This window comes from Momordica charantia, unplaced genomic scaffold (genome assembly GCF_013281855.1).
Source record: "Momordica charantia cultivar OHB3-1 unplaced genomic scaffold, Mcharantia_2.0 BLBB01000031.1, whole genome shotgun sequence".
In the NCBI taxonomy this organism is placed as follows: domain Eukaryota; kingdom Viridiplantae; phylum Streptophyta; class Magnoliopsida; order Cucurbitales; family Cucurbitaceae; genus Momordica; species Momordica charantia.
The window spans coordinates 37088-51244 of NW_028275187.1; the positions used below are offsets into that span (position 1 = coordinate 37088).

The following is a 14157-nucleotide window of genomic DNA, read 5'->3' on the forward strand; positions in this document are numbered from 1 at the left end:
CCATGGAAAAGGAATTGAATGGTAGATTAAAAAAAACGTCACAGAAAAGGGATTTAATGATGGATAGAAGAAAGTCACAAAAAAAAACGAAATTAATGACAGTTAAAAAAACGTCACAAGAACTTTTTCACGACAGTTAATAAACGTCAAAATATAGTCAATTTTCATCATATGATGTAACAATGACGGTTTTTTACTGTCACTAAAAATTTTTAGTGACAAATTTTAACCGTCACGAAAACATTTTATTGAAATTTTTTACCGTCACGAAAACCTTTATATTGATAGATATTATTTGTCATGAAAACCTTTACATTCACAATAGATTTAGTGTCACAACAATAGTATTGTGTTTTAGTGCCGCCCATATAAATTAATGACATAGTTTGTTCACTAACATTGCATTCCCTTATACTTGTAAATTCCAAAATATAACAAAATTTGTATAATAAAATCCACGTATTCATATACGTATACGAACTAAGTATGATAAAATTGCTATTACAATATTTTTTACACATACTACAATTACCCTGAGAGGAGTGGACTGAAACATATCTTTCACACACTAACCTGACAGAAAAGTTCATAAATCAATTAGTTACATTCATAGTTCTTTACTTCTTTAAGTTGGTGCAAGACCTAACCAAGATAACGAGATCCGATTGGGTAAAATGATAAGCTAGAAATATATAAGGGAAAAAAAAAAGTCATTCTAAATGCATCCATGGTATTAGATAAGGGTAATGCAATATCAAACATATATGAAGGAAGTGGTTCACTTCTTCCTACACATATAACTCTAAGTAATTAAAGTTCTGTCATTCCCCTCCCGAAGATTATGTATATCTCTAATGTCACTGGGATTATTAATATATAGATTCCTACATTCAATAGAGAAAGATCATTCAAAATAATATTTCTAAATATAACCCAATGTCCAATACACAAAGCTACACGCAATAAGACAGATATAACAGAAAAAATAGGAATAAGGTTTATATAGAATCTATAGTTATAAAGTTAAGCTTTTTACCTTCAAAGACTCATATGCAAGATGGTAAGTGGAAGCAATACTTACATTAATATCCATAATACGAATACTTTTGTCAAAATTAAGTGTCCTCATCAAGCGATTCATCAGTAATGTATTGCACGACCTAGTGATCAATACAACAATTTCAAATATCAAATACGAAACATGCAAAATTTCAGGATGGAGTGATCAACAACTAGGTAAAATACTGAGGTACTTGAGAAAAAATTGAGTGTCAAAAGCAACCATTATAACATTTGCCAAAAATTCTACAATCTTGCAAATACAACGGAATCAAATATTCTAGAAAATGATATTAAAGTGAATTAAAGTAAAACACATCATAATTCAAATACATAATTTGGGAGTCCACACACATTGTTGCATTGATTTTTGATTGAATGTACCTATATAAATGTATATATATATGATGCATGATTCCATATCAGAATTCAATAAGTAAGAATCAGCTGCACCGACGTCTTCATGGACTAAGATCGAAGATAAGATGTTGAGAGCAATTTACGTGGACACGCTTGAAAAGAAATCTAGACAAGTAAGTGTTGCGAAAAATATCAGCCAACAATTTAAATTGGAGGAAACAGAAACAACTAACTGGAACCATTGCTATTGCAACAATCATGGCTGGAACTTGGATGTTGACTTGATGGTAGATCAGAAAGAAGGTTGCACTGAGGCCAAAACCATGCAAACAATGGAGATGAACAATGATGCAAGTCCAAAGAGCAATCTGGAGGGCAGTGAGTGCAAGAAATCATCCCTCTGCATAGCGTGAAGTTAGAATAGACATGAACGTCAGAATGGAGGTTGAAGATGAGACAAAAGCAACGGCATCCATTATCACAAATACATTGAACCACAGCTTTCGTTGAAAAATAGGAATGCCCCGTATTATCATCACTGCCGCCAGGAACTGTGAAGGCTGCAGCAAAAACCACAGTGGCAATCAAAGTTGCAACAAGCATGCAGGAGTTTGCTGTACTTTTCATCCATTCTTCTCCATCTTTGCGAAGATCTTTGTGCTGTTCTGTGAATAACTCACGTGGCGTCAACTGATCCCATCCATTTTGCCTCCAGTTGGGAAGGCATAACTATCTTCTCCACCTCCTTAAATCCGACTAGTTTAAGTTTAAGCTTAAAATGTGATGAACGGATGAATTAAGAACATAGTTAATTAAAAAAGTAAGTACAGTACCTTAAACCAAAGCAGTTCACGTTGCATTTGAAGGGCTGCTCCGGAGACCCTGTTCAGATGGTTTGGAGCAGCTATTTTTGCAACTAAGTGCAGTATGTTGTATTTCCAGTTATAACTGATTTAAACTTTGAGGAGAATTCCTTCAGCGAAAAAACCTCGTGTATCAGATTGAACACATTTTCAAGTCGATTTTCAACAGCTATGTGAAATATGCTCTTACCATCATCATCACATTCCCATGCAAAATCTGGGTATGAGCTAATAATCAGAATCAAGAACTCAACATTTCCTGCCCTGCAGCATCATGCAGTAATGTTTGTGGAAGTATTGGAGTATCTAGGAGAAACAAATTGCCATAAGATCATATAATCTAGTGCACGCGGAATTACTGTCTTGGCCACATCTTTGCTATTGGTTCCTTTGATGCCTATGGTCAAAATTAAAGATCAAGGAAATTAGGTCTTTGAACATTCATTAAGAGACAAAAACAAACTAACAAGCGTGGATGAACTTTTCCCAAATGTTTAGCTGCTTTTTTATACCGCATGCTGATGGACATGTAATGCTGTCTCATCATCCGCATTTTTCATCATTGTTATTTTTGGATCTGACTCCATATAAATCTTCCAACATATATCCGTGCACGTACAAAATATAATATAAGCCAATAATCAGATATTGAAAAGAAAGGGGACTTAATATGGTAGAGCTCCATCAATATTAATATGGTATTAGAGTCCCGAGTATCCAATTCAAAAATGAGATCCGATCCGACCAAGATTGATGAGCCAAAAGAAACCATCCATTATATTGAGATTCAACCCATGAATATAATATAATCCAACGTCATAATTCATAACTAGATCAAATAAATAAAAAAAGTAAGTTATTACCATAAAAGTCGCTGTGTATGGCGGCAATAGAAGTTCACTCTTTTCTTTGGAAGTTAGTGTTTGATATCAGTGATACTCCAGAGGTAGGAAGCCATTTCTCTATGTTGTAGGATACTGCCATGAAAAGTGGAGTTGTGTGTTGTGAAAGCAGAGGAATAAGTTGAAAGAAGATTTTTTTCTTTTTACCATTAGCTCTGCAATTCTTACACTCCCGATGCAGCAGCGAAGCACAAGGCGGTGCTTTCATCCTTGTTTTGTATGGCATGTCGTCAGGGTCCATTAAACCACCAAACTTCTCCACGAATCACTGTTCTTGGCTCCCGCAGCAATGTGAAGGGCAATGTCATTGTCTCTTGTTATCGATGCTCGTAATAGATATGGGTACTATTGATAACAGATTCAGCCTGCCCCACTCACCCATCAGTGCAGCTTGGTACAGAATCATTCTACTCCGCACAATATCTACTATTTTGTCCACTATACACAAAACAATACATTAATTCGTTCAATCGCTTCTATTTCTAACGTATAATACAAACACACAGGTTTTAATAAAGTTATTCTTATAAAGTCTTTGTAGAGTTTCTAATTTTGTTTTAATGTTTCAGATATAAAATATAATTTTAATTTAAAATCCCCTTTTTTTTTTTTCAAATGTTGATGATAAAGTCTCACATTGATTAAAGAAAGAGTTTATCATCTCTGGTATATAGATAAAAACATTATCTCTATCGGTATGAGGCTTTTTGTTTAAACGTCGACAACGACGACGTTATACCCAAAGCAGACAATAATATTCATTTTGGTCCTTGTGCTCTCAAAATGTTTGTTTTAGTCCAAATATTTTCAAAATGTTCATTTTGATCCGAATATTTTTCTCCCATAATTTCAACGTGATACTAGAATCAATATATTTATAAATCTGTAAACATTACTTATACTAAAGAGTTTTAAATTTGTGTTTAAATTTTATAAAATGGACTAAAATGATTCTTTTTAAAGTAGACATCAAAAATCAATCTTTTACAAGTACATGATCTAAACAAAGTATAGATAAAATTAATAGAGACCTGAATGAATATTTTCAAGGTAAAACGACTATATGAACAAGGCTTTTTAACCAAAAGAAACTTAAATTTGGAAAAGTGTGGTAATTGTACCTTCTAGTTTTAGTTTGTTCATGTCGTCGTGGAAGCCAGAGTGGGTCCCATGGACGATCGTCAGCCGTGGCCGGCGGAGGAGTGGAGTTGTGTTCAACTTCAATAGTAACTTGCACTTGGTGATTGGATGAAGAAGCATGATGTGAATTTGGCTGTGAAGGAGAAGCAAAATTGATACAGAAACCAGATTCTGATTGTAGATCTGACGAAAGGTCACTCTGAAATTTCTCAAACGCTTCTACTTCTCAATTCTCAATTCACCCTACACACACCCAAGTGGAACCCACACTAAAACAGACTCAACAGTGTCGCCCACATTTCAAAATATGTCATAACTTTTTTCAGAAACAACAAAAAAGAAGATGAAAAGGGAAAGCAAATTATACTCTTTGTTTCAACTCAATTTTAAAGTTTGGTTCCATTAGCGTTTGGATTTAGTTTTTATTTAGTCCTCCTAGACTTGGATTTAGTTTCTATTTCTATTTGATTATTCTTGAATTGAGTTGAACATGGAAAGAGAAAGAGAGACATTTAACAAAGTTGGTAACATCCAGAACAACCTTAGATCAGGAAAACTGGAAAGAGAAAGATAAAGGAGGGAGGAAATAAAAAGATAGAAGAGATCAAGTAATTAGTTACCTGCAAATGAGGAACAATAAATTTTTTGCCGCGGAGATATGAAAGACAAGAAGAAAGGGGGAGTATTATAGGAAATAGAGTTTAATTTTCGGTTCATCTTTAGATTTCAAAAGCTATATATTATAATTTTACTCATGAGATTTCAATATTGCTTTCTTTTTTTTTTTTGAGATAATATAAATTTTAATGTTGTCTAACATGTTGATGGGATATATTTAATATTATTTAATACTTTTTTTTAGTTCAACACGTGGGTGTAGGAATTCGAAACTATAACTTTTTAGTCAAAATATATTTTAATTTTAGCTGAAATATGCCCGTAAAGTCATTTATACAATACAATAATTGAGAAAATAGCATATATGAATTGGCCGTCATAAGGACCTGATGGCTTCATATCTATATCAAATCTATTTATGACATAAAGCTGAAAAATAAAAACACTACACACAAACTATAATAATAAAGTGAACAAAAGTAAAAAACATATTACTAAAATAAATTACTTTAGTAGAAACCAAACCATAAATGAAAGTAGTTACAAAAACACGTACCCAATTCTTGTGCGGGATTTTCTTCGACTTCATCTTCTTTGGATAACTAATAAATAATAATCTTTAATCTCTTCTCTAATGTCGTCTCCTACTTTCTAGATTATAGTCATCTCAAAGTGATGAGGAGTATAAGATAATGATAATACGAGCTTACTCTCATCGGTCCACTGCCAAGATGTTTCTAATTAACAGAGCAATTTTTTTTCTTCTAAATCGTGGATCCCTTATTTCAACTCCTCCATTAAGATTTTGATGAGAAACTTGTACAAGATGGAAAGAAAATTATATGTGTGAGAATGTACAAGAAACTGGAAATATCTACATTCATTATTATTATATTATTATTTAATCGAGAATGACTGAGTCATTGCTCAATAAGGTTAGGTATCACATGTAGGATTGTTGAGATCATAATCCATGAGAGGATCAATTTCTTCGATGTCACTTTTGTTGGGTCCGTATGGCAGTGTTGGATCGGTATGGAAACATTGGAGAGTGAGAGAATAGTGTTGAAGATCAATTTACTAAATTTTTTCGAATTTAAGCACACATCAAATAACTAAGTAAACTATTTAAGCAAAAATAATTTATGCAACATTTATACCAACCAAAATATCACAAAATAAATATTCAAGATGAACACAATAATTATTTGCAATAAAAGAAAACATACTTGAAATGAATTCAATAAATAAAAAGTATAGGATATAGAGAAAACGTCACACAAAGATTTATAATGGCTCGACCAACTGTCGCCTACTCTAGTACTCCCTAAACAACTGTCGAGATTATCCAATAAACATGATCCTTTTTGGTGCAAGATCGCAAACCCGACCTTTTTACGGGATCAAGATCAAATCTTACAAACCGCTTTTTTTACGAGATCTAGAACTAAAGCAAACTTTTTCTCTAAGACAAAGATCAAAACCCATACTCTATTCTTTTAACCGGGCTCAAGAACAAAACCCAAATAAATATGGAAATAATGATTTTCACCCACTAAAATTCTTAAATAAAGTTAGATAATTACAAATATGAGCTTACAACTAACTCAACTCTTCACAACAAGAATCTCTCACAATAGTAAAGATGAAAGTAAAAATTGAGAGATTGGAGAGAGCAACAATGGATCATGGAGGATTGAGAAATAAGAAAATTGTTTTGTTAAGATATGGATAGGAAAGGAATTTAAATAGGAGAGGAAAAGCGTAAGAATTGAATTGAAATTAAATTAATTTGGGCTATTGGATTTTAAAGATTAAGAATGACAGTGGAAATTTAGTTTGAAAAAGTAATGATTATATTATAATATACTATAAACTATATAATAATAATAATAATAATTGTTGAGGGAGAAATTCGAACAGGACACGCGCTAGAAATCCGGGAGTGACAGCAAAACATGGGACCATAGATAGTTATCACCGTACTCCGTAAAACGTACAGACTCGCCGCCGCCACACCACCCACTATACGGGGAGACGTCGAGGACTATAGCCTGAAACCTGGCAGCTATAGGTTTACGGACCTACAAGATGAAGGCACCACCCATTGTTTTGTCGAGAACATCCATCCCTCGTCAGAACCTCATACAGCTCAGGGCACTTGTACGTCCACAACCATTATCCTTCGTGGTTGGCCATCTGCGCTTATATAAAAGGACTCCCCGAACACCAAGTAAGTGAAAAACTTGTCACTTAAACTTCAAGGTGTCTACTCCTATTTTCTCACTCCGATTACTGACTTGAGCGTCAGAGTGTATTAGGCGGGACACCGCACCAACGTCGAGTTTCTAGTTGCAGGCTCATTTGCTCCTCGGTGAACACTCTCATCCGAGGGACATGTGAACCTCTCCAAAATTCACCATTAACATAATAGAAATACTTCTCTCTCTCGAACTGTAACATTTTTTTGCTTCTTCTAACTAATGTCTTTTTCTTCTCTTTCTTTTTTTCCCCTCTCTCTTTCTCTCTTTTGTTTTTTTTTCTTTTTAATAATTCAGCTCGTCATGTATCAGCATATGATCTGCCTACATCATCATTTAAGGTATTTCTCTTTCAACTTATTTCGATCATCATAACTTCTTCATTGCACTCTAATTTCAGCGATTTAAATTGCGTTTGATTTGTCTTTTCAAGCTCTAAATTATGGATACTTTGAAACACTAAAATCATAAATAGATTATATTTGTTGTCATTAAAACATATGGTATGATTGAAACTCGTTGAGCCAACCAATCTTTCTTTTTTTATGATGACAAACCATTTAAGAAAAATACCTTCAAAGTGACATAAAAAATATATTCAATAAACCATTTCCTTTTTCTCCTTCTTCCTACCTTCCCCCTTTTGGAATCAATAAAAAATGATAAATAAATATTTTCATATCAATTTGATATCAATTGTAACAAACATATAAATTCAACAGGTCACTTTCCAAAAAATGCAATTACCATAAATAGAAAAATATATTATTACGTGAAGATAAAACATGATATTTTGTGTCCATGGATATTGACCATTAACAATAAGTCCAATCCCTCACGGTGCTTGTAACTTCAGGTTGACAATTACTGTTTTACCCCTAAATTATCTCTTTCACCTTAAGTACCACCGATCCTCTAATGAACAACCTATTTATGGTCTAACCATTAAACAAAAGTTCCTCTCGAGTAAATGAGAGGGTGGGACTCTTATTCAAATCCTGAAGTCAGCACTAATCTACTTACCAAAAAGTTAGGAATGAGTGAATTCCATATTGTATTATTATGTTCCCAGCTCTCCACTTGGCCTTGTCTCTAAAGTGGTAGGCCTATTGAGTCCGCTAGCACCAGGTCATCTCACCCATACAAATCAAGAGGCAATCCCTCGTAGGAAGAAGTCCATAATACACATCCTATGAAATTTTAATCTAATTAGTTAACGGTGGTACAACTAAAGATTAATAATTTCGTGGTCCGATCTATATACAACCTCATTGTATTGCATTTCTCCAACGAACGACTTGGATCGAGTCATTTTAACTTTTAGATAGTGGATCATATCCATTGTATTACAGGATGAGGTACCCAATCTTATCCATATACTATAGACTATCTAGGTTATTACTGGAACATAATCGACCGTAATATCCACTATATACCATGTATATCAATTATATACCATGCATATCAATTATATACTATTTCAGTTACATTAAATAACCTCATATGTTAGTTTATTGGATTTGGGTCAATACAATGCTAAAATAAACCTCAATAACGACTTTATGAATAAATAAAAATGATGATCATTAACTATCCACGAGTTTAATGCATAAAACCCACATAAGTAAGCAATGCTATAGCATTTATCTCATCACTAAACATAATCTTCGAAGATGCCAACTAAGTGATCAGATTAGTGACCTCATTATGTGAGAGTTGACCCATGTCTTGTCATCCATTCGAATGTTGAAATATTTGTTCATAGAGAGTTGACCCCGAGATATACCTTGTTATGATAGAGAGTTTTTCATATATGTTCATCAATGCCTCAATCTGACCTATTGTCGTTGTCTCTCACTCGCCCACGTTCATCGATAAACACAGTCTCATAGTGCAACTGCCTGTTCATCCGCCGTTTCTGCACATTCTTTATTTATTATCCTAGCTTGTAGTTCCTTCAAGGTTTTATGCATCTCTTTGGCATGTCAAGTAGTTTTTCATTCGCATCTTCAAAAACCAAAGTTCTATCCATCGAATCTCCTTCGAAAAGAGACTTCTCACTGAATCCCATGCCTTAAATCTTACTACTCTAATACCACTTAGGGGGAAAAACTATTGTGATGCGCACAACCAAATAGCTATAAAACTAGTTCTCAATACGAGCACCTCAATCAAGAGTCTAATTAGGAACCCTTTTTCCCCTTTCACAATTATTCAATGAATCCAAATCCAAACAATACTACAAATGAATAGAGAAAGCACATCTAAACGACATAAGATTTTATACTGGTTTCACTCAACTATGGCTACATCCAGTCTTCGAGATATGCAGATTCTACTATGCTAGAGAATATTACAACATCTACAAATGCTCTACAAATTTCTCTCTAGATGCCTCAATAAAGGCAACCTATCTTCTAAGCCCTACAACATGCGTACCTATGAATACAAAGACGAAAAACCTCATCGAGACACACGAGAATAGCTTGCTGATAATGCGCCACAACCCAAAAAACTTGTTTTCTTCACCTCTGCTGTAAAAAAACATCGTTGCCTTCTTTTAATTTCTACAACAAAACCTAAAACGGTGAAAAAAATTCTTTTTATATATTGCGACAACCTGCGGTGCTATGGACGCGAAACTGTGTCGCCCGCGGATTGTGATTCCTACGCTTGTTTTGCGGGAATGTAGGATACCCATACAGGAGGGATCTAACGAGTTTTAGATGCCGTTTTGAAACATGGGTTTCCAAGATTCCCATGTTTAGGGCGTTCACTATGTTACATTTTTGTCCTTAATATTTTTTCATATATTTTCTTTATGTTTCCCTAAAAAATCTTTATTTTTATTTCCAATTTATAATTTAAATAAATTAAGGTTCTCATCGTCTAATAAATAACTTTATGCAATTAAGTGTATTTGTACATTACATTACGTATAGAATAAATTGTAATTAAATTATATAATATGTCTTATTTATTTTTAATATTTTGAAGGAATTGGTATTATTAATAATATTTATATCATAAATACATAATTATATTAAAAAAATAATAAAAAATAATACTTAATTTTAAGATTATTTTTTGACTGTGATATTTTCTTCTTTAGATAATATAATGTGATAATAAGATAATAAATTTCATCCCACCAATTATATTTTTCCTCTTGTCAAATAACACCATTATATAATTGACTTTTTGAAAAATATTAAAGTTGAAAATGAAATTTATATAAATTAATGTGAATTATTTTGTTCCACAAATAACATATAAAAACTATGGTAAAAAATGAAATATTAATTTAACTAAAATAAATCTATTATATTAAATGAATGTATAAATTATATAAATTTCGTAAGGGTATTTTTTGAACATTGTATAAATTAAACAAGAATAATATTGCAAAACAGATTTGGCTATCCAAATATTTCTAGACATCCTTATAAATCTTTATACCAAAACAAACGTGACTATCCGGAGATGTTAGACATCCAAAATTATGAGCATCTATAGGTATCTGTAGATATTCGGACATCTATATTTCCAAAAAACAAATGCTCCTTAGAGTTTTTATTTACTACTAAAAACATTTTCTATGCATTTCTACAATTTATGTGATTTAAAAAAATAATTCTCTAAAATTATGGGGACATCGAGTTTCTCTACCGACATCCCAAATTTTGAACGTTGATCATGTTTGAAAATTTGGATGAGTAACCTTTTTCAAGACCATATTTGATTTTTACCCATCTTTTAAAGATTCAAATTTTCTAATCTTTCGCTTTGTTATTTTCCTATGAAATTATGTATTTGGCTTAGTTTTTTTAGTACAAACACGTGAGGTGGAGTATCGAATCTACAACCTCTGAATTTGAGATGTATATCAATTATCGCTGACGCTGTCATAATTATTATTGTTTAGTCGTCTCTCCTCCCTCTTCTCCATCCTCCTCTCTACTCTTCCATCTCTCCATCTCCTCCATTTTTTTTCTTTTTATTTTGAAAAATCTTTGCTAATCACACTTATTTATCATTAAAGAAAAACGAGAAAAAAAACAATATATCTTCCCTCTTCCTATTTTTTTGCCCTTGTTATTTCTAGGTCATCTCCCGTTTTCCCCACCACGTGTTCCCTCTCTCCCTACGATTCACGCCTCCGATGGTGGAAGATTGAAGTTCTAAAAGATGACGGCGACACAACCAATGACAATATGGACGACGGCGGCACAACCGAAATCCATACCATTACCTACATCTATGGGTTCCTGGATCCACTGGAAATGGTAGAAATAACAATAATCGATGTTGGATACAAATCCAATGCGTGTCAAATCAATAAGCTTGACAATGAATAAAAGTCAGCAGGCTTCCTCTTTTAAAGAAAAAAAACCAAGATTCATGGATATTTTGTCAAATCTCTGGAACAATAAGAGATTGAAAATATTTTTAAGAGCTTTGGTGAGATTGGTTGGCGTAACCCCAAGAGTTTATCTCATCTACCTCACTCCTTCTTTGAACTTAGCTGGAGAAATTTGATGAAATCATCTATATAACCACATGTTATTCTTCATATGGAAACGTTTTTTGTGTCCATTTGAGGTAAAGATCTTTTTAGCCTTAGCTCTGAAGTGGTCGTTCTTTACGGCAATATTGTTGCAGTCTACTATTGGATGTAAATGAATAGTCCTTTTAGCCTTCAATTTCAAAATGAAGTTCTTTATGGAATGTTGTATAACAGCCCACTTTGTAGCGAAGGACCTTCAAAATGAAAGATTTCATGCGAGAGAAATGAGATCTCCTCAGTCTGAAGATGGTCTTTGTCTCATGACCCTACCCCAGCTTGCAAATGATAGTTTTGCTCTAGTGTAGCAGATGACGGCTTTTGCCCCAATATAGTAATGATCAAATTTGCCCTAGTGTGGAGATTTGCAAAGAAGACCTTGAAGTCTTTGAAATTATTGTTGTAGATTACTGTTGATTGCCCCAGTCATTGAACTAAAATAGGGTGGCAATCATGTATAAAAATGTTAGTCGCCTCTACTTGCTGTTCCAAATTATGTCTTTACTACTGCTCTAGTAAAAATTGCTCTCAGACGAAACTCATCCAAGGAGATTGAGATCTTGAGACTATTGTCAGGTCGTTAACTTCCCAATTCTCAAAATCACTATCCTCGATCTTGGAATCACTTTTGCTCAAAAGAAGAAAGTAGACGAAGGATAAGATAGGAGAACAATAGAAAGGGAAAGAAGGAAGTCAGAGTAGGGAAATTTTGAGCAGCTACAAGTACCATTCATGAAACAGTCAATCATAAGAGTTCATGGTTTTCAGTTACCTTCAAAGTTCTCAACATTATGTGGATAATGATGTGGTAGGCCTAGCAAAAGGCTTTTATGATGAGTAATATTTGGATCATCATTCACAAAATTGTATGTGACGGGGGCTGAGCAAATGATTTTTTTTTACAACAAATGTCAACTCTCAATGTTGACTATATTTATCATATATCGGTAAGCTAGGCTCAGGTAGATTAGGCTAAGTAGGCTAAGCTCAAGGTTTTTCAGGGAGTGAGTAATTTGGTTCCTCACCTCAATAGCATGCTTGCCCCAGTATGACTTTGATGGTTTGCTGGTTAGCACATGAGAAGCAATAGGAAGACCAAGATAAAATTGGTTGAGTTACGGATTTAGCCCGACAACAAAGTCCGGAAAAATGGTTGAGTTTTGAAAAAGATTATATCTCACTGAGGACCTGAAAGCATTCGCATTTTCATTTTTTCCCATTTTTCATTTTTTTTTCCACTTCTTTTTTGTGTTTATTTTTCCACTTTTTCCCATTTCCTCCAAGTGACTTACAATGATTGTTTGATTCTTACTAAAATCTCAACTAACAAAAATGATTAAAAGTAGACCATATTAAAATATATTGAGAAACTTCAAAACATATAATTTCCTTTTTATAGCGAGCATTTAAAAAAAATATTTTTGTTTTTGTTTTTGTTTTTCTCAACCGATGCATCATATGAGTGATGCGTGAATGAATTTTATGACTTAATTTTTCTCTAGATGATGTTACGCAAATGTTAGATCACAACATTAGGGGAAACTTTTTTTTGAAATTATTATCAACACGTGAACTAACGCATGCATGGGAACGATAGATGTTTTTTTATTCAATTTATGGACGACATGCGGAATGATGCATGCAGATATATTCTTTTAGTTTATGATAGGGGTTTTTAGTTTAACTTTCTTATGGGAAGAAAAAAACGTATTTAAATATGCTACAAAGTTCCCTAATGATATGATGCATATTCCATGCCATTATTTGTTTTTAAAGCAATATTTCATGGAATTATTAGTGTATTTAAATGCATGCAAGATTCTAACTCAACTCAAGGGAGAGACATGAATATGCATGACATTTAATTCTAGGGTTAAGCTTAACTCCTAAGTTTTGGATCGAAAATGAACAAATTTGAAAGTCTTTGGCATGTCTACATAGAGACATTTATAATCTTTTTGAAAGACAACACTTTAAATTCACTTAGAAGTAAAATGTGATGTAGTGCATGTTGAAAGCAAATAAATAATGAAAGGAGTGAATAAAAGGTAAATGATTTTTTATTTTATTTTTTTATTTTTAAAAATGGTTAATTTTAAAACCTTATAATTAAAACGTCAAATCACCCTAAAAACAATATGCCATGACGACATAACAACCACATAAAATGCAATATGAATATGGTGTGAAGTATGTACTAATGCATCCTAGAGGATAATGGCGCCCCCAAATCTTCCATATGCTTTGGCAGTATGGTCGACTTGAGTGGAGAATTTTGCGCGCCTGCACGTGCAACCGAAATTTCACGAAGGTCACACTACTCAGTCTCCGATCTAATCTTAAGGCAAAGCCTGGGTAGGAGGCTTGTGAATGTGTGTGAGATGCGTGAT

General features: G+C 33.3%; 1 pseudogene; it reads right to left on the minus strand.

Moving 5' to 3' along the window:
- Positions 1–1520: 1520 nt before the first annotated feature.
- On the minus strand, positions 1521–2845 carry LOC148207911 (uncharacterized; annotated as a pseudogene).
- Between the last annotated feature and the right edge of the window lie 11312 nt (positions 2846–14157).